Genomic DNA, 23,014 nt, shown 5'->3' on the forward strand with positions numbered 1-23,014 from the left:
CTACTTCTAAAGCAGATAGATGAAGCTGCAACCCATAATGAGGTCCTGGTTATGGGGGACTTTAACTACCCGGATATTAACTGGGAAACAGAAACCTGTGAAACCCATAAAGGCAACAGGTTTCTGCTAATAACCAAGAAAAATTATCTTTCACAATTGGTGCAGAATCCAACCAGAGGAGCAGCACTTTTAGACCTAATACTATCTAATAGACCTGACAGAATAACAAATCTGCAGGTGGGCGGGCATCTAGGAAATAGTGACCACAATATTGTACAGTTTCACCTGTCTTTCACTAGGGGGACCTGTCAGGGAGTCACAAAAACACTGAACTTTAGGAAGGCAAAGTTTGACCAGCTTAGAGATGCCCTTAATCTGGTAGACTGGGACAATATCCTCAGAAATAAGAATACAGATAATAAATGGAAAATGTTTAAGAACATCCTAAATAGGCACTGTAAGCGGTTTATACCTTGTGGGAATAGAAGGACTAGAAATAGGAAAAACCCAATGTGGCTAAACAAAGAAGTAAGACAGGCAATTAACAGTAAAAAGAAAGCATTTGCACTACTAAAGCAGGATGGCACCATTGAAGCTCTAAAAAACTATAGGGAGAAAAATACTTTATCTAAAAAACTAATTAAAGCTGCCAAAAAGGAAACAGAGGGGGCGTGGCCTGAGCCTGCAGCATGAGGACGTAGGTTTAGGAGCTCCAGGGAAAAACATCCCAATCCAACTAAAAAACGACAATAATCTAGCCATCCAGCCCCAAAAACGTATAGGAGTAGTCCAGGACACAGTCTAGCCCCTTTCCAGACGTGTATTTTCCAAATCTGAGGACTTTAGAAGTTGAGGCCTACAACGCAACTCTGAAGCCTGGATCTAGATTTCCACAACCGGCTGGCTGCAGCGTTACCACACCTCCACAGACACAGTGAGGTTCTCCCTGGATTAAGAAGAGGCCTGGGAGAGACTGCCTAACAAGGCCCCCTTACCACCGGGACCGCCGAAATAGGATAAGATAACCGCTACAGAGCCGCTGCAGAGCCGCTGCAGAAACATCTTCCCCCCTCCTCCACGGCTTCTAGCAGCGGAGTGAGTGGCATAACAAGCGGTGGAGAGATCTAAGTACTCACCAGGTTACAACCGCTGCTTGGGAGCACCATCCAGGACACAGACCGGAGGTACAGGCACAACCGGAGCCCTCCGTACCGGAGGTAAGAGCCCCTCCTCCTCCCGCTCACCCACGACGCTCCTGCGCTCCTCACCGCTCAAAAGTCCTATTCACGACGCTCCAGCGGACTATTTTCAACGCTACAACGACTCAATTAAGGCACACCAAGCGACGTATTTACAACGCTCCAGCGATTTAAAGAAGTCACTCCAGTGTAACAACACACTAGCGTCCTAGGGATCTACAACGCTCCAACAGATCATTTGCAACGCTACAGCGATTGGATTAAAAACAGAATCAAAACCTACGACTCTCCAGTGACCTACATAAAACATCTTCCATTGCTTTACTAGAAGTCTTCCTCTCCTACAGGCACTTACAAAAGTGACACCAAGCCACATTACTGCCGCTACAAGACTTACAAGAGCGGCAACTCCCACACCGGGTTACCCCGATATTAATCTGTTATTCCACTCCATCCACCATGAGCTTCTCCAGAGCGAAAGGGTCTTCACAAACCCAACAATCACCAAAATCCCAAAGCTCTACTAAACAGACCAAAACATACAGCAGCTATAAATCACACAGAGACCAAGTAAACCTCATTAGTCCCCACAGAGCCAGATCTAGATCTCCTACGAGGGACGTAAACCAACAACCAACAGTTAAAAGACAGACAAGAACCGATGGAAATCCCCACCTACTAGAAAAAATGGACTCTTCTGTTTCTTCCAAAAGACATATGCCAGGTGCTTCAGGGGAAAAATACGAAGACCTAAGAGACCTAAGCGACTCAGATGAATCCTACAACGAATGTAGCCCCAACCAAAGCCCTGACAAACAAAGACCCAGGAGAGAGAGCCCTCCAAGAACCCAATCAGAAACAAACCCTCAAAACCAAAAATCACAGTCAAGTATGGTCGAGGAAATTAGATTAATGATTGGTGGAGAATTCAAAAAGCAGAAGCAAGAATTTATAGAAGAGATGGAAAAAGTATGTGACAAAATCAACAAACAACTAGAAAACCACGAGAAAAGAATCCAAAAAATTGAAAATGGAGCTGCAGAATCATCTGTAGACTTAGAGTACCTCTCAGCAGAGATCCACAAATTAAAAGTTAAAGTGGCAGACATCGAGGATAGGGGACGTCGAAACAACATAAAAATTAGAGGACTCCCGGAATCAATCAAACAAGAGGACCTCTCACAGCATATCCAGGATATCTTCAAGACAGCAATTCCGGAGCTGTCTCCTTCTGATCTTATAATTGACAGAGCCCACAGGCTCCCTCGACCTCCTAAGATCTCTTCGGATGTCCCAAGGGATACCATTCTAAGGATCCATTTTTTCCAAACCAAAGAAAAAATCATCAACTATCTTAGAATGAACAAGTTCTTCCCTGAACCTTACAAAGACCTGAAAGTTTTTCCGGATTTATCCAAAGAGACATTGGAAGGCCGCAAAGAATTCAACAATGTCACCTCATTCCTCAGGGATAAGGGCATACCCTACAAATGGGGCTTCCCACTGAAGCTGCTAGTGAACTTTAAAGGTCGGATCACTCCAATTTACTCACCTAGAGATGGAATGGACTTCATCCACTCTATCAAAGACAACTACACTAGAGCCAAAGACTGAAAAAAGAAAAAAAAAAAAAAAAAAAAGACACTAATGCCACTGATGGGTGATTGCTGACTAGATTTTCCTGCTTTTAGGATGTTGTCCCTGTTTCTTTTTCCACAGGAGTTCCCCGTCGAGAGGTGGTAGCATCCCTCTGGATCTACCTGTCCATTCATCTTACGTTGTTAAAAAGGACTAATCATTTTTCTTTCTTGCAGGAATAGTCGCTATTGTCTGATAACTGTTTACTAGTAAAGTTAAGTTGAAATTGTTACTAATATTTGTTAATACCCAAAGTTCTAAACAACCTCACATCTTTATCTTCTAGTCACTCAGCAAAACACATAATGGAGCTGAACCTGATCTCATATAATGTTAGAGGGCTCAACAACCCAAGAAAAAGACACGCACTGTGGAGGGAGCTGACCGAGTCCAAGGCCAACATTATCTGCTTACAGGAATCCAAATTCCTGGAAGGTAACCATCCTTATTTTAACCACCATAAATTTCCGCACATATTTGAAGCAAGCAACACAAAGAAAAGAGCAGGAGTCTTAACAATGATTGATAGCTCAACCCCGTTTGAGGCCTTGGGGGAATTCAAAGACAATAAAGGCCGCTTCCATATACTTACATGTAAAATTAACGATCAAGAGTGTACAATAGCAAACATCTACGCTCCAAACGTAGGCCAAATCCCTTTCCTAAACAAAACCATGAAAAAAATCGAAGAAGTCAGAAGAGGCAATTTGTTTCTGCTGGGCGACTTCAACGTCACCCCGGATAATAAATTAGACTCATCCTCCAAAAATAGGCCCGCCGCTGACTATCTTAATACCTGGTTAGACAAAAACGAATTATTTGATTGCTTCAGATGCCTAAACGCCAACTCTAGAGAATTCACACATTTTTCGGACACTTACCAAACAGCTTCGAGAATAGATTTAATTGTTACAGACATATACTCCTTGACAAAAATCAAAGAAATCTCAATTGGAGATAGGACAATCTCAGACCATGCCCCAGTCTCCGGGAAAATCTTAATAGGCCCCCCCCTTCTGAACGCCAGACTATGGAAATGCAGCGCCAAGATCCTACACAACCCAGCTAATAAAACCACAATACTAAACGCCATAAATAATTACTTTGAGGTAAACAAACCGGAGTCAACTAATCCCTGCATCAACTGGTGCGCCCACAAGGCGGTAATCAGAGGAGTGCTGATGGGAATAGCTTCCAAAGAAAAAAAGGAGTCCAGAAAAAAAATTCATGACCTTTCAAATAAAATTCGGACATTAGAGAATTATCTAATCAATAACACCATACCCCCCCAAAATACTCAAAATGAACTCTCTAAACTAAGAACAGAACTCAGAGAGACTTTATTCTCGCCATACGACAACATTGTAAAAATGTCAAACTACAAATTTTATACATCCCATAATAAACCCACTAAGTATATGGCTAACAAAATAAAAAAAAATAGAATCAACAGTAGAATCAGTAGAATCAATAGGCTAGATGGGATGGGCAAAACCTCTCACCCAAAGGAGATAGCAAATGAATTTGCAGCATTCTACTCCAAATTATACAACATAAATCCCCAAATAAATGACCCTACGGACAAATTAGATAAAATAGATAAAATTAAAGAATTTCTAAAACAAATAAACCTCCCCACCCTAATACCAGAAGAACTCACCACCCTTAATGCCCCTATTACCACTGACGAAATAGAAATTGTCATCAAAAAGTTTGGTCTTCACAAATCCCCAGGCCCAGATGGATTCACAAATGCCTACTATAAAGCTTTCTCAAATAACCTTTCCCCACACCTGGCAGACACATTTAATTATATCTTCCGAGGCGGCTCCTTCCCTGCGGAGATGCTAGCGGCCACTGTATCGGTGATTCCCAAACCAAAAGGAGACCCTGAGGCCATGGAGAACTTTAGGCCCATTTCTTTAATAAATGTAGATGTCAAGATCTATTCTAAAATTCTTGCAGATAGAATTGGTCTGGTTATCCCAAGATTGATACCAAATGACCAGATGGGATTTGTGAGAGGTAGGCAACCAGCAGACGCAACTAGAAGAATCATCAACATCACAAGCTGGGCTAGGAGACAAGGAATTCCCATTACACTACTGTCGCTTGACGCTGAAAAGGCCTTCGACAGAGTTAACTGGGACTTCCTGAAAGAATGCCTAGCCAAATTCGGCTTCGACAAAATTTTGATATCACATATAATGGCCCTATACTCCGATCCTAAGGCCAGCGTCTACTGTAATTGTCAAATTTCGGACCCCTTTAGTATCAGAAATGGTACTAGACAAGGTTGCCCTCTCTCACCGATCCTATTTAACTTAACTATTGAACCGTTAGCCGAAATAATAAGATCCAACAACAAAATCTCAGGTATCTCCACACCCACTAGACATCACAAAATTTCACTCTTCGCAGATGACATCATATTATCCCTCTCTAACCCAGAAGTCTCAATTCCCGAAGTGCTGCAGATTATAGAAAGATTCTCCACATTCTCAAACTTTAAAATAAACGAAACCAAGTCCAATATACTTCCAATAGGCCTAAACAAAGACCAAACCCAAATTATAAAGGACTCAACAACCTTGAATTGGTGTGAAAAAGAACTCACATACCTGGGCATTATAATAAACAAATCAATTAAGGGGACTATAAAATCCAACTATAACCTACTAAAAGAAATACTAAATAAAGAAATCCTAACACACAGATGCAACACACTGTCATGGTGGGGAAGGGTGCTGACAATGGGACTATTCATCCTACCTAAACTTCTCTACATCCTTAGATGCGTTCCCTTGCCATTTCCAGACATCAGCCTCACCCTCCTACAGACGCAAGTAAAAGCCTTCATATGGAATTCAAAAAAATCTAGAACTGCCACCCAAACTCTCTACAAAAGTAAAACCAACGGAGGGATTAACATACCAAACATTAAAGCCCATTACCACACCTTGCTTATAAAACAGAGTATTCATTGGCTGCAGAGCTCTAGTCCACCAGTATGGCTAGACCTAGAGACAGCATTAAATAATAATCGTCACCCGAAATCGGTCATACACAAAACAATATTTGGCAACTTCCCAAACTCAGTATCGCACCCCCTCTTCCAGGCAATAGCCACAGCCTGGAAGAAACTATCATACCAAAAAAAAGGACCAAAACACTCAACTATCCTAAAAAATATCCCCATCTCCTTGGCCTATTCCATAACCGACCAAACCCTCCCTAAAGTATGGTCAGAATCAAAAATAAAGAAAATTGGGGATATACACACAGGGGAGGCATTCATAAGCTTCCAAACTTTGAAATCCCAATATGGTATTCACTCATCCTCCTTCCTCGAGTTCTTGATACTTAAAAAAAACATAGGTTCTTTCATGGGGAACAGACCTAAACTATCAGAAACATCCACTAAACTTCTAAGTAACGTAGGACACTACATATTTTGGAGCCACAAATTTATATATAACAGCTTCAACTCAGATTTTAATCTTTCCAAGAGCCCCCCGATGTCTAAATGGGAACAAGACATAAAAAACATATACAGTATTGAAGAATGGGAAGAAGCTTTTACCACTTCCTACCAGTCCACCCTCTCAATGTCTCTACAAGAAACTCACTTCAAAGTAGTTTCAAGATGGTACTATACCCCCAGCAGATTGGCACACATGAACTCTATAAATTCTGCTCAATGCTGGAGAGGCTGTGACCAGAGAGGTGACATAATGCACATATTTTGGAGCTGCCCAGCGGTAATCACCATGTGGAAGAAAATTTCTAAAGAGATAATCGACAAACTTACCAATGTGCCCTTTGATCTGACGCCCCAGGGTGCTCTGTTGTCTCTTGGACTCGGTCGGCTCGATCACAATCTGAAACTATTGGTAATTCACATTTGTTTAGTGGTAAAGAACTTCATTGCTTCCCTTTGGAAAACTCAACATACCCCATCAACAAAAGACATTATTTCAAGAATCTCCCTACATAGATCCCACGAGTTCCACTTCGCAATTACAAACAATCAGTGCTCAAAATTCGCAAAAAAATGGTCCAGATGGGATCAGCAATTTCCTACACCTATCACCTGAATACCAGACATGTTCATGCTCCATTTGCTACTCATAAAAAGTACTCCTGCTCCTAGTACTTTCATTGACTCATAAAAGAGTCAAACACTGTGACATCTAATGTTATCACTGTTCTTACAAATGACTTTGATTTGATTAGAAATGTACATAATTCCTGCATTATTATATACCATGCATATCAAATGTGAAAACAGATTTGTTTTCCCCCTAATGTTAGGGGGCTTATCTCTCCCCTCTTTTTTAACCTTTCCCTCCCCCCCCTCCCCCTCCCCTCCTTCCCCTCCCAGCTCTCCCCTCCCCCGTTATTGATGAAAATCTAATAAAATATTTTGAAAGCAAAAAGGAAACAGAGAAGCACATTGCTAAGGAGAGCAAAACTAATCCCAAACTGTTCTTCAACTATATCAATAGTAAAAGAATAAAAACTGAAAATGTAGGCCCCTTAAAAAATAGTGAGGAAAGAATGGTTGTAGATGACGAGGAAAAGGCTAACATATTAAACACCTTCTTCTCCACGGTATTCACGGTGGAAAATGAAATGCTAGGTTAAATCCCAAGGAACAATGAAAACCCTATATTAAGGGTCACCAATCTAACCCAAGAAGAGGTGCGAAACCAGCTAAATAAGATTAAAATAGATAAATCTCCGGGTCCGGATGGCATACACCCACGAGTACTAAGAGAACTAAGTAATGTAATAGATAAACCATTATTTCTTATTTTTAGGGACTCTATAGCGACGGGGTCTGTTCCACAGGACTGGCGCATAGCAAATGTGGTGCCAATATTCAAAAAGGGCTCTAAAAGTGAACCTGGAAATTATAGGCCAGTAAGGCTGTTGGTAAAATATTTGAAGGGTTTCTGAAGGATGTTATTCTGGATTATCTCAATGAGAATAACTGTTTAACTCCATATCAGCATGGGTTTATGAGAAATCGCTCCTGTCAAACCAATCTAATCAGTTTTTATGAAGAGGTAAGCTATAGGCTGGACCACGGTGAGTCATTGGACGTGGTATATCTCGATTTTTCCAAAGCGTTTGATACTGTGCTGCACAAGAGGTTGGTACACAAAATGAGAATGCTTGGTCTGGGGGAAAATGTGTGTAAATGGGTTAGTAACTGGCTTAGTGTTGGAAAGCAGAGGGGGGTTATAGATGGTATAGTCTCTAACTGGGTCGCTGTGACCAGTGGGGACCGCAGGGGTCGGTATTGGGACCTGTTCTCTTCAACATATTCATTAATGATCTGGTAGAAGGTTTACACAGTAAAATATTGATATTTGCAGATGATACAAAACTATGTAAAGCAGTTAATACAAGAGAAGATAGTATTCTGCTACAGATGGATCTGGATAAGTTGGAAACTTGGGCTGAAAGGTGGCAGATGAGGTTTAACAATGATAAATGTAAGGTTATACACATGGGAAGAAGGAATCAATATCACCATTACACACTGAACGGGAAACCACTGGGTAAATCTGACAGGGAGAAGGACTTGGGGATCCTAGTTAATGATAAACTTACCTGGAGCAGCCAGTGCCAGGCAGCAGCTGCCAAGGAAAACAGGATCATGGGGTGCATTAAAAGAGGTCTGGATACACATGATGAGAGCATTATACTGCCTCTGTACAAATCCCTAGTTAGACCGCACATGGAGTACTGTGTCCAGTTTTGGGCACCGGTGCTCAGGAAGGATATAATGGAACTAGAGAGAGTACAAAGGAGGGCAACAAAATTAATAAAGGGGATGGGAGAACTACAATACCCAGATAGATTAGCGAAATTAGGATTATTTAGTCTAGAAAAAAGACGACTGAGGGGCGATCTAATAACCATGTATTAGTATATAAGGGGACAATACAAATATCTTGCTGAGGATCTGTTTATACCAAGGAAGGTGACGGGCACAAGGGGGCATTCTTTGCGTCTGGAGGAGAGAAGGTTTTTCCACCAATATAGAAGAGGATTCTTTACTGTTAGGGCAGTGAGAATCTGGAATTGCTTGCCTGAGGAGGTGGTGATGGCGAACTCAGTCGAGGGGTTCAAGAGAGGCCTGGATGTCTGGAGCAGAACAATATTGTATCATACAGTTATTAGGTTCTGTAGAAGGACGTAGATCTGGGGATTTAATATGATGGAATATAGGCTGAACTGGATGGACAAATGTCTTTTTTCGGCCTTACTTACTAACTTACTAACTAACAATGGTTTGGGAAAAGAACCCCAGCACCAACTAGAAGTAAGAGGGGAGTGTTAGCAGGTATTTTGGGGGGATTAGGAACAGTAGGAAGTCTAATTAACACTATGGACATACATACTCTTAAATCAGATCTGGAAAATATTGGAGGTAAAGGGGTAAAGATTCAGAAAAGTTTGAATCAAGTCCTTGAGAAGATGGTTTTGAACACTGCTGCTGTATTGAGGTCTTCTGTATCACATCTACAAGATGCTACTTTAGCTTTAATAGAAAGTGAGCAGGAATCTCAAGTGGCCAAAACATGTCTAGAAATTCAGATTGAATATTCCACCAATCTGAAAATGATTGCACAAGCCTTACAAAGTGGTATTACACCTTTAGGACTAATGAGAAATTTGCCTACAGAATATAATTTTGCGTTAAATCCTACAGATTTGTGGGTAAATAAGTGGTTAGGATGTGACCAGGATATTTGTGTAGGAACATCACTGATTCCAGTGTCGGGAAGAGAAGAAACCCTGGTTACTATAACTGTTCTGGGAATTCCTGCTAGTCACACACAATTGTTATATTATCAGTGTTATGGAAATATTAGGGTTGGATAAATATATCCCTGTGTGTGCTGTGGCCGCTCCCAATTAGACTGAGTATTTTGAGCGCTCATCAAGAATGGACTGTACACAACTGTGACAGAACAACATTCCATCAATACTGAATTTTATTGTACATACATAGTTTTATATTTTCACATAGAAAGGAGTGGTTAGGGGTTGTCAGGGGTGGTTAGTTAATTACCATATTGTCTAGCTCCTCTGTCATTGGTTATCTAAACATATATGGAATATTGTGATTAATGCTCATATGACTGCTGATCAAGCTGAGACATCTGATCAGCAGTCATCAGACATCTGACATCATTCCGCTTTTAGGGGTGGAAAACCCCATATGATCTGTCTGGTTTACATTAGTTCATGTCAGCCATTTTATGATCTGTCTAGGTTATATTAGTTTGTGTCAGCCATTTTAAACCATTGATTATAATGTATATATTTGATGTGAGCATATAAGTATATATTTGATTATAGAGGAGTATACATGCAAGTGAGATCTACATGATATATATATTTCTATCACAAGCCCCCCTTAGATATCACTTGCCCTAATCCTAGCCTCCTGTCCCAAAGCGCTGCAACTCTTTTGTGCTGTTGGCGAACTGACACAAGCCTAACGCCTGTGCCCCACTCCATACAGACTTTTCGCAAATGGGCGGTCAGGAGATCTGTCCCTAACGGGGGTTCGTTGCAATCAGTCTCTTAGTCAATAGCATGTGTAGTGAGCGATGTGCAGTCTTTATCAGGTAGGTCATCTTTTCGGTCAGGCAGGGCATCCACGACATCATTCTGGCTTGGGTGTCATCTTCTGGTAGGGGAGCTTTCTTGCCATGCGATGAGTGGATCCAAGCGAGTCTTCCCTCCAGTTTCACAGAGTTTGGTGTCATCAGCAGCACTTGAGCAGGACCATCAAATCTGGGATCGAGTGGTGTTCTCCTTACAAGCTTTTTCACCAACACCCAGTCTCCTGGCTTCTAGGAGTGCATACCGGACACTGAATCTGGATCTGGCAATGAAGAAAAAAAAACTCGAGAATGGATGTTAGCAAGTTTCTTGGTGATTTCAATTACATAAGCAGACAAAGTATCATATTGCATAATCAGCTGCTAAGGGAAAGGATACCCCTAACCTGGGACTAGACACAAACAAAATTTCATATGGTGACAGCTTTTCTGGGCCTCTGGGAGTGTGCCTAACACTGAGTAGTGTGATTGGGAGTGTGTAGGCCCAAGTCTGACCCTACTGCTGACTAGATCTCTCATGTGAGGTTTGCTGTGAATGCGGGTCCCTGGTCACTCTCTATCACTTCTGGGACCCCATAGCTGCATATCTCGTCTCTGAGAGTAGCTTCTTTGCTGACTGGTTCTTCACTGGGAAAGCTTCTGGCTGTCATCTTGAGAACATGTCCACGGCCACAAGGGCATATTCGAATTCTCCACTTGGCGGCATCTGGATGTGGTCTATCTGGATCCTTTGGAAGGGGGTACAGTGGTCTGGCAAGTTGATGTGTGGGAACTTTCTTCATTCTTCCAGGGTTGCATTTGCCACAGGTCAGACAGCTGTTTATGAACTTGGCTGTTAGGGTGGAGATTTCTGGAGCGAACCAGTAAGCACCAATCGGATCATTCATCTGTGTCTTTAATCTGTGCGTGGGCCCATGTGCCCACTGGACCACCATAGGGTACATGCTTCGGGGTAAACAGGGTTTGTAGTCCATTTAGTATACCCTTCCTTCTTCATGTGTTGCTCACTTCTGCATCCAGCATTCCTTCTTGTCCTTTGGGGCTTGCTCTTGCAACTTTTTTGAGCAGATCCCAGGATGTCATCTTGTCAGGTTTCCTGTCTTCAGCCGTCCTGTAGTAGCCGTCCGGCTCTACGACCTCTTCCACTTGTCCATATTGTCTTTCCTTGACTGTTTCTTTGGCTGCCATATCTGCCATGTTGTTGCCTCGTGCCCCTACTGTGTTTAGTTTTCCATGTGCTTTGACTTTTAGCATTGTCACCACTTTTGGAAGTTGAAGTGTGTTCAGCAGGTCCTTAATGGCTCCATTGATGCTTCACGGTTGTTCCGCTTGCTGTGAGGAAGTCCCTTGCAGCCCAGATGGGTCCGAAGTCGTGTGCTATGCCATGCAAGTACCTTGAATCGGTAAACATTTTCTCAGTCTTGTCTTCTGCCATCTGGTAGGCCTTCATCAGCGCTATCAGTTCTGCTTCCTGGGCTGACAGACTGGGCGGCAGACTTCTGGACCACAGGATCTCTTGATTGCTGGTCGCTGCACCTCCCGTGTGGAATCTTCCTTCATCATCTGCAAATCTGGAGCCATCCACATAGAGGATCAACTCTGGGTTGGTCAGTGGCTCTTCTGCCACCTTGGGTAGTCCTGCTGTTTCCTGTTGCATGATGCTGAAGCAATCATGGTCATCCGTCCGGAGCAAATTCAGATCCCTGCAGAAGGTATCATGCAGATTTTGATCAGACTTTTTATCTGAGGATCCGTATCTGTATCCCCCCTTGGGAGTGGGAGTAGAGTGGACGGGTTGAGGACTGTGCATCTGGAGATGGTGACATTGTCGGGCAGGAGTAGAGAGCACTGGAGGCGAAGATGCCTGGCGGTGGAGAGATGTTTTGGCTGGGTTTGGTTGAGGATTGCTGAGATGTCACGCAGAGCCAGGATTTCCAATGGTTTTTCCACTGATGTCAGTAGTCCTGTCCAGGAGGGCGTGTGCTGCAACTGCTGCTCTCATGCGGGAGGAAGAGGCTTCCCTTGCAACTGGATCCAGGCAAGCTGAAAAGTAGTCCGAAAGTCTCTGCTTTCCCCCCTGAAGCTGTGTCAGGACTCCAGTAGCAAGGCCTTCTCTTCTCATCAAGTAGAGACGGAATGGCTTCTTGTAGTCAGATAGGCCTAGTGCTGGCGCTGAGACTACAGAGCCTTTTCACTTCTTGAACGAACTGAAGGCCACATCTGTCTGGAGGAACGGGGTCACGCTGACGTATTCACACAGAGGCTGCATTAGGACGGAAGCATCAGGGATCCAGGCTCTGCAATATGAAACTAGACCAAGGAAGGCCTGTAGCACCTTTGGAGTTGTCGGAGGGACCATCTTCTCCACTGTGGTCCTCCGGTCATCTGTCAGGTGTTTCACCTGGTGAGCAATACAGTGTCTCTGGAACGTAACTTGCTTCAGACACCACTGGACTTTGTTCTTTGAGATCTTGCAGTGCTGCTCCGCCAGGTAGAGTAGGAGATACAAGGAATGGGCTTTAAACGTGTCAAAGTCAACTGCACAAAGGAGTAGATTGTCCATGTATTGTAGCAGGGTTACTTCTGCTTGTTCTGTGACTCAGTTGGTGAGAACTGTGGACATTGCTTTGGTGAACTGTGAAGGGCTGTTCTGGGCCCACTGTGGCATCACTGTCCATGTGTGGTGTCCCCCCTGGTGCATTAAGGCAAACAGGAACTGGTCTTCCGGATGAGGGGGGAACACTGAAGAAAACATTAGCCAGGTTGTTCACTGTGAACACTTTTGCTGTGGCAGGCACATTTGAGAGCAGAGTGTGCAGATTCGGCATATTTGTAGTTTCAAACACCGTGGCGTCATTCACAGCTCTCAGGTCATATACCATTCTGAACTTGGCTGGCTCTCCTTTTACAGTCTTTTTCTTGACGGGGAAAAGGAGGGTATTGCAAGGCGATGTGCGAGGAACAATGATTCCTATTTCCAGGCAGACCTTCAGTTGGTCAGAGGCAGCTTGACTCTAGGCCTGGCCTGGGCCTTACGAGGGTACGGGGTACATGGCTTGAGTGACACCCGTACTGGGGCAACTTGAGGTTTTCTCACGTGCTGGGGTCCCTTAGACCATAGACTTTCTGGTACTACATCCAGTACCTCCTTGGGTAGGCCTCGATTGTTTAATGTTCTTGTAGGGCCGCCAGCATGACTCTTCTCGGGTCAGGGATGAAGAAAGTGTCACTGTCCCATCTTCCTGGAACACTGTGGTTGCCTTCAGCTTCTGCAGTAGGTTCGCTCCCAGCAGGTTGAGTGGCAGGTCCTTTACACCACAAACTGGGACAGGATAGAGTGTCCTGGCTGAGTGCACACGCTCAGTGGCTTTGTAAGCTGAGAATGTCTGACTTGACCATCAATGCCCATGCGAGACACAGAGGATTCTGATAGGCAGGTGGGATCAGCGAGTTCCACAGGTGTCATCACACTTCTGGCTGCACCACTTTGGATCTGACAACGCCATCCACTTTTAAAGGTAATTTGAGGTATTGGTCCTGCAGATGAAGTTTTACATGTCAGGAGCGTAGTGTCTTGCGGACCTGGCTTGCTGGCCTCTGTCCTATGGACGGGGTACTTCACTGCTTTCTGCACTTCCTCCTTGACCTGTTTCTCTGGACCAACTCTTGGATTGCATGGGTCCAGTCTCTTCGGGGGCGTGGGTGCTTTGCACTGGTTCTGGTAATGGCCAAACTTGCCACAGATGTAACACTTGACACTTTTTCTGTCTTTGTAGTGTGGTTGCTCTTCCAGGTCAGTGGTCACCATGAGAGGGGCTGTCTTCTGCACCCCTGGTTGAGACTCAATCCTTTTGGCTACTGTGGACAACGGCATGATGGGTACTGTAGCGGCAGCGGGGTCCGGCCTGCTGATTGAAGCTGCGGTGGTAAGACGGGGCCTGCAGGTGCATTCGTGGCGAGGCCCGGGGGTGCCATGAGACCGGCGGCTGCATCCAACCCAAGGTCTTGGGGCATTACAGGGGCTGCGGCTGCATCTGCCGTCACTTCTTACCCCTGGTCTGGCATAGCTTCTCCCCTTTGCTAACCTTATTGAGGTCGGTGTCTTCTCTCTGGAGTCTGCAGCGGTTCTTCTGGTGTGTTGGTCGGCACTTTGCAGCGTCTTCACCTCTGGCTCCCCTTCTGGCGTTCTCAGCAGCACGGCACCCTTTTCCTTCTTTGCGCTCTTTGTGGTGCTATAATGGTGGCAGTTTTGGTGACAATTGGCATTGAACAGTCTCCTAGGCGCACATAAAACATTTTGCTGGGTCAGTCCACTGCTATTGACCTGTTCCTAGGCCTAGCCACTATCAGTGATTTCCTGATTGGCTGTCTCAGTCCATGCCCAAAGGCCTGTGTATCTGGTCATGAATGGTGAAGCCCAAGTCTTGGAATACTTGCATTACTCTGCAATGAAACTTCTTTACAGACTCTGTCTTATCTTGGCTCATGTCATGGCTTGTCCTGCCAATCTGCCTTTGGCCCACTCTCTGAGCTGTTCAATTAGCTGTGGCTCTGACTCCCAAGCGTGTACGTCTGATTCTGCTGGAAGTTTGAATTGTTCCTTCATGATTGGCCAGAGTGCATCACCTGCTTCTATTTTCATTCATGGCCCAGAGATCATTCCAGCTGGCTGCATATGTTTGCTGCTTCTGCTTCTGCTACATTCTTCTGTAAAATGGCATGGGATGCATCCCTGGGTCTGGACTATTGTCACCTGACTTGAAGTGCAGTGCACATAGTGTAATGGTGGTGCCTCTATCTGCCCCTGCTTTCTTGGTGCCTGTGGGTTTCTTTTCTAGTACTAGACAGCATGTATGATGTTCCCTCTTCATCTTCATCAGAAGAATAGTTGTGATGGCTTGTACTGGGGTCATACACTGGCTGATTTTGGACTTAGAAGTTGCTTTTTTATGTGAGGATGTCTCCCCCCTTGCTGAAGCTATGATGGATTAGGCTTATAGTTTCATGTTGGTGTGAATGTGGATGTAGGCAGCTCTGACCGGTGCTGAAGCTGTACATTATCAATACATGGTGATATCAAAGTTCATGTAAAATCTTAAGGGTTACAATATTGTTGACTGTGAAATGAGGTAACGGAGGATCTGTCAGTGAGCTCGTTCTGATATCACCCCTCCCCCCTCTGCACCCAGGGCTGAGCTGACTGCTGCCTGATATGTCTGGGGCTGCCCACTGTAGGGGGGGCTTTCACCTTCTTTCCCCGATATCACAACTGGCAATGGCTGGACTGTGCCAGGGACACTTTGTGCTGTACGCACCATATTGTTTGAATTGGGCGTTGGCCCAGCCGGCAACAAGGAGGGAAAAAGAGGAAGAAGAAGGGGGAGGGTTCGAGGAGTGAGACAAAGGAATAGTAGGAGGAGAGAGAGAGAGAGAGAGAGTGTGGAGAAGAGGGAGGAGAGATGGGTGTGTAGAAGGAAAAGAAGGAGGAGATAGGTGTGGTTGTGAAGTGGAGAAGAAGGGAGGAGAAGATGGAGGGTGAGAAGAAATATGTGGAGGAAGAGGAGAGGAAAAGAGAGAGAGAGAGAAGAATGCAGAGAGAAAAGACTGACAACAGAATGAGAACAATAGAGTGGAGCAATGATGCCTTCTCCCTGTAGGGAGAGACGGGGTGCACCACATACTGTGCAAAAATAACTACCTATACCATGGATTCTGCTAAAAGCAGACTACTCAGATTCTCCTGTCTTATACCCACAAAAATCACTTCCTGGTTTGCTCACATAATTTTCTGTAACACCTAAACGATGTAAGCTCTGCTGCCACTTTATACCATGTATTAGTTTTCAGCAATCTAACATCAGCTACTGTCACTTCCCTTATTTTTCCTTTCTACGTCATGCCACTCCGCAGCTTGAAGTCTGCCATTCTAATGAATTTCACGTACTTAATACCTTCCAAAATCTTCACATACTTAATACCTTCCGTGTCCTGCCACTATCTAGGGGCTCTTTTTCTCATCAGGAAGTAAAAAGGCTTTCCTGTTGCTCGGCCACTTTATTCCCCATGGCAAGAGTAAAAAATGAAAAAAAACACACAAAAATGAAAAAAGAAAACAGTACTAAAAAAAAAAACTTCTAAAAATGAGTATATAAAACTCTAAGAAAAACCCAAAATGATAAGAAAACCGTCAAAAACTTAGTTCACAACCAAAAACTCAAAACTTTGATACAAGAGTAAAGAAAAAACTTTTTTCAAAAATAAATAAATAAAAAATAAAAAGATAAAGAGATTGAAGATTGAGGAAAACTTAATTAAAAATTTTAAAATGCCGCAAAAAGGAAAAAAAAAGACCCTTTAAGAGAGTAAAAAGAATTAAAAATGAAAACGGCTTTTCCCTTTTTTTTTTTTTTTTTTTCCCTTTTAGAATCTCTGCGCCCAAATGCAGTCAGAGACACACTTCCTCTTTTTTAATACTATAATATTCTAATATGCAATGTCACTAAAATCCCGTTTGTCATATCAAAAATGATGGATACAATTTAAATTTCACTTCTTCACAAAAAAACTACGCATACCCAGCATTGCAGCTGAAAACAGTCAGGAAAAAAAACTAGATATGACAGTTTGATTTACAATGCATATCTCTCTGCTAAACAGCACGGAGAAAGAGGAAGTTCGGACAAGAGAACTATTTCTGCTTCTTAAAGCGGCAATAGTACATGGCACAAACAGACAGATAGACAATCCGAGAGATGCCCTTTTAAATTCTGTGACACATGCAGGCTGCGCTGGGAACAGACAACTATCAATCGCACTGGCACGCATATGCCGGGTTCTACCACCCTCCGCTCCGGTCGTCCTGACTGGCCGCCGGCTACGGGAATCTGTGGTAGCCCCTGAAAACTATCACCATCCATGCCTGGATTCTGGAGCCACCTGCTCCGGAACTACCTGTTCCTTTCCTCTTGCACGGGAATCTGTGATAGCTTACTCAGCGATTTGAACTCCTGCTGTCTGCTACCCAGCCACCATAAACAAAAGTCACTTTTTCCTTCCTCTCTCGGATTTTACACAAACACATACACGGTCCACAGCAGACACCTCCCAGGGTGGATTCGTGGCTACGGATTTTTTACACTACCTGGGAATTTGTGACCACATCTTACCGGCAAGAAGCATAGACGAGGACTGGGCACAGGGGACTTTCAGGTAAGATGATAACATTTTCTTACCTTACTTATGGAGCTGCGCAGTCTCCTGCCCCTGTGCCAAAGCCACGGCCATAACTTCGGTTCCGGTCAGTAGTGGGTCCACGTGTGCGTTTCATCCGGGCCCCACGTTGGGCGCCATTCTGTTATGGAAATATTAGGGTTGGATAAATATATCCCTGTGTGTGCTGTGGCCGCTCCCAATTAGACTGAGTATTTTGAGCGCTCATCAAGAATGGACTGTACACAACTGTGACAGAACAACATTCCATCAATACTGAATTTTATTGTACATACATAGTTTTATATTTTCACATAGAAAGGAGTGGTTAGGGGTTGTCAGGGGTGGTTAGTTAATTACCATATTGTCTAGCTCCTCTGTCATTGGTTATCTAAACATATATGGAATATTGTGATTAATGCTCATATGACTGCTGATCAAGCTGAGACATCTGATCAGCAGTCATCAGACATCTGACATCATTCCGCTTTTAGGGGTGGAAAACCCCATATGATCTGTCTGGTTTACATTAGTTCATGTCAGCCATTTTATGATCTGTCTAGGTTATATTAGTTTGTGTCAGCCATTTTAAACCATTGATTATAATGTATATATTTGATGTGAGCATATAAGTATATATTTGATTATAGAGGAGTATACATGCAAGTGAGATCTACATGATATATATATTTCTATCACATCAGTTACAGGACACAGATTCTGCATTTGACGGCACAAACACTGAACAATTAGACATTTCCTCATGCTTAAATGTTGTCTCTAAGGTAATGTGTCTACCTGGACAGGATAAAGTCCTTTATCATTCATGTTTCCATAATCATACCTCATGTCCTGCCAGAGTGGAGAATGTACACGATCCAGGACTTGGTGACACCAGTAAGCGCTAATAAGGTTTGTTTCCAAGTTATGTCAGAAAGAGAAGTTGTTTCCGCATTCTCCATCCTGTGTACATGCTGAAAGTCTGACAATAGGTTTATATTGTATTGGGGGAAATGTGAAAACTCCCAAAGAAGGGAGGAAGTGTTAATCTAACATTAATAGGTTCAAGAAATCTAAAAATCCTTCCGATACAGTTCAATTTGTCCCAAATCAATACTTTTCCTTGGGATATGTGGACAAATGAGATAAAAGACAAGGGTTTGTTACATTTATTAACAAAACAATTAAAAGAAGCTGAAATTGTATCCAGACATGAGCAAGGGAATGTAACTGATACTGAACATGAATGGACGAGTATGTCCGGCTCATCTTGGGGGAGAAATGTAGGGAAATCAGTAACTAGTTGGTCACAGTCTTCAGCAGGAGATGGATTATCTAATCTGATTGTTATATTCATTGTGGTTCTGCCGTGTATAATATATCAGATAGTTATTATGTGTAATATTAAGAACATTTATAAAAAGATAAAGACAGAAATGAAAAAGGAAGATGATATTTTGAGAGAAATGTTTAAAAGGAAAATATAATTCTCTAATCTAATTTTAGTCTTCGATATTCAGATGACGTTCAGGACAGATGTTTATAGAAGGTTTTCGGAATAAAGAATGAATGTGATACGATTGGTGAGAGAAAGAGTTTAGGGTTAATTATGATATTTCTCAAATCCTAATCAGGGGGAATGTAAAATCTTATAACAATAAAATATTATTATTGATCACTTAACGTATATACAGAGTACAATTAATGAGCCGGAGCTCTAGGTAGTGTGTGGTAGTGAGTTATTCTGGAGTCTCGGCTTACATCTGTTCTCTGTATGTCAGAGCTACAGGACACTTGTCAAGTTGAGGCTATAAGTGGACGACTAAAGTTACTTGTAACTAACAAACAATATATATATTTAGGGAATATGGAATGAGGTAATGTACAGAACCATTCGGCATATTCTGGAAGCTGCTAGGTTCTGCTAATATGGTACGAGCTATGGACGTAGCGGTAGATCACCATATGTGGTTATGAGGTAGGAAAATAGTAACCAATGTAAGTCTATGGGTCAAAATCGTATATAAGGAAGACCCAGCTCCAGTATGGACCAGATCTCTCATTTCTGGGGAATCTCCACATGGACGACCACCTCATACCACAAGACCATATGGAAGATCAATGCTTGCTTTCTCTTTATAATCTAATACTTCATTTTCTGTGCTATGAACTTATCATTTACTTTTTCTTCATTTTTGGAATCACTTTTTGAATGGACATTAACCAAGATTTGTTTTATCCACACAATTCAGTTTTGCTTTTCTTCTCTATCCTCACTGGATTATACTTGAACAAGTAAGGAAGAGTTATTTTTTCTAACAGTAAAAAACCCCCGAATCATGTTCTCTGGGGTCTCGGCTACCCCCGGCAACCGAGACCCCAGAGAAAATCCGACTCTGGGGGGCGCTATTCACTTTTCCACAGAGCCGTAATTAACGGTGCTGTGGTTTAAGTACCCTTAGCTGCCGCCGTTAAAAGGCGTATCGGCGGTCATTAAGGGGTTAAATCTTCATAAATAAACTACATACATATTCTAGAATACCCGATGTGTTAGAAGTGGGCCGCCATCTAGTGATATAAATATATATATACCTATTCTATGTGTATCTATCTATTCTATTGTAACCGGTCAGTGCGATTTTACTGGACACCGCACTGAATTACCGGCTTTTCTAAGGACATTCTCGTCCGAGAACCGCAGCAATATGCAGCATGTTGGGAGTTTTATCTCAGTCCGATTTTGGCTAAAAAAAACTTGCAAATGAGCCGTCACCTATTGAGTAACATTGGTCCCAGTGCAGTCCGATTTTATTATCAGATTGTACTCGTCCGTTTCTCACACAAATGAGTATGAGCCCTTAGCCGGACACTGGAAGGGGGTAAATAAGCGAGATTTCTGCATTTTAGACCCTGGTGTGGAGGCGATAGCACAATCATATGCCGCCATATACTAGACGTCCGGTAACCGGTGATAATCCCCTCATGTGTGGGGTCTATTTGTCTCCAGAGAAATCACACGTTACATTCCACACAGAACATTGTGTAGAAAAGGCGGCGCGAGGTGATTGTGCCAGTAGTGAGGGCGAATAATGGCGGGAATGTCACTGACTGAGGAGAAGTCTCCATGTAGCGTCTTCACTGCGGATCACGTGACCCCTGACTCCTCCCCTGTGACCTCATCACAGGTCCTGTGTGCACAGAGCAGCCATATATGTGGAGTGCGGCTCTGCAGGTGGAGGTATGTGGAGATTCCCCATTACTGAGCGCAGCCGGGGACATTAACCCCTTCTGCACGGAGGAGACTCTTTTGGGGTTGTTGTTGCCCCTTTATAAGAACCATAACGTTGTTGTTCTGTTTCCTGTAATAGATACATACGAGCCAACTATGGAGGACAGGAAGTGAGGGAGCGGAGTGTTCTCCTAGTACAGGGCCCCTTTCTTGGCCCCACACAGTGTAATGCCCCCATTATGCCCTGTAAGCAGGGTTCTGCCCCACACCCAGCTGCCTCGGGCACTTTACCATGAGCTGGTACCTCAGATTCTTCCCCGCACCCCTTTCCTTTGTTGGCGCCAAATCTGTTCTGCCTTTGGGGCTCCGGCCTTTATAATATCAGTAACTGTGCCATCAAGGCCTCCTGACCAGGTGCACCCTCTAGACTCTTCCCTCCGGAAACCTCCCTCTTCCCATTGGTGTCACATGGTCCCGTCTGGGCGGCAGATAGCAGTCTGTACAAGTGCAGCACAGCCCTGAGGAGGCTTTTTTATGACTCTCCATTTTACACCCCTTATGTAATATATATGATGGCGCTCACACAGTATAATGTTTCCACAGTACTGGCATCTCTCGTAAAAAAAGGTATTTTCACACTACCGCCATACCACCACACAGTATAATGTTCTCATATTACCGCCATACCCCCACACACAGTATAATGTTCTCATAGTACCACCATACCCCCACACACAGTATAATGTTCTCATAGTACTGCCATACCCCCACACAGTATAATGTTCTCATAGTACCGCCATACCCCCACACAGTATAATGTTCTCATAGTACCGCCATACCCCCACACACAGTATAATGTTCCTACAGTACCGCTATACCCCCACACACAGTATAATGTTCTCATAGTAATGCCATACCCCCACACAGTATAATGATCCTACAGTACCGCCATACCCCCACACACAGTATAATGTTCTCATAGTACCCCCATACCCCCACACACTGTATAATGTTCCTACAGTACCGCCATACCCCCACACAGTATAATGTTCTCCTAGTACCGCCATACCCCCACACACAGTATAATGTTCTCATAGTACCTCCATACCCCCACACAGTATAATGTTCTCAGAGTACCGTCATACCCCCACACACAGTATAATGTTCTCATAGCACCGCCATACCCCCACACAGTATAATGTTCTCATAGTACCTCCATACCCCCACACAGTATAATGTTCTCAGAGTACCACCATACCCTCACACAGTATAATGTTCTCACAGTACCGCCATACCCCCACACACAGTATAATGTTTTCATAGCACCGCCATACCCCCACACACAGTATAATGTTTTCATAGTACCGCCATACCCCCACACACAGTATAATGTTCTCATAGTACCGCCATACCCCCACACACATCATAATGTTCCTACAGTACCGCCATACCCCCACACACAGTATAATGTTCTCATAGTACTGCCATACCCCCACACACAGTATAATGTTGTCATAGTACCGCCATACCCCCACACACAGTATAATGTTCTCATAGTACCGCCATACCCCCACACAGTATAATGCTCTCATAGTACCGCCATACCCCCACACACAGTATAATGTTCTCATAGTACCGCCATACCCCCCCACACAGTATAATGTTTCCTCAGTACTGGCATCTCTCGTAGAAAAGGTATTTTCACACTACTGCCAAACCCCCACACACAGTATAATCTCATAGTACCACCATACCCCCACACAGTATAATGTTCTCATAGTACCGCCATACCCCCACACATAGTATATTGTTCTCATAGTACCGCCATACCCCCACACATAGTATAATGTTCTCATAGTACTGCCATACACCCACACAGTATAATGTTGCTAGAGTACCGCCATACTCCCACACACAGTATAATCTTCTCATAGTACCGCCATACCCCCACACACAGTATAATCTTCTCATAGTACCGCCATACCCCCACACAGTATAATCTTCTCATAGTACCGCCATACCCCCACACACAGCATAATGTTATTATAGTACCGCCATACCCCCACACACAGTATAATGTTCTCATAGTA

General features: G+C 43.6%; 2 protein-coding genes across 3 annotated transcripts in view; both read left to right on the plus strand.

The window, feature by feature from the left end:
* The window catches only part of LOC143768285 (uncharacterized), a 371,133-nt gene that overhangs the window by 157,757 nt on the left and 190,362 nt on the right, over window positions 1–23,014 (plus strand). The gene's annotated exons all lie outside the window — the stretch shown is intronic.
* LOC143766868 (uncharacterized) overlaps window positions 20,903–23,014 on the plus strand; it is a 38,341-nt gene continuing 36,229 nt past the window's right edge. For both annotated transcript variants that reach the window (XM_077254862.1, XM_077254863.1), the window contains exon 1: window positions 20,903–20,933. The gene's annotated coding sequence lies outside the window, so the exon portion shown is untranslated. The remainder of the gene's footprint in view (window positions 20,934–23,014) is intronic.

The sequence above is a fragment of the Ranitomeya variabilis genome, chromosome 4 (assembly GCF_051348905.1).
Source record: "Ranitomeya variabilis isolate aRanVar5 chromosome 4, aRanVar5.hap1, whole genome shotgun sequence".
Lineage (NCBI taxonomy): Eukaryota > Metazoa > Chordata > Amphibia > Anura > Dendrobatidae > Ranitomeya > Ranitomeya variabilis.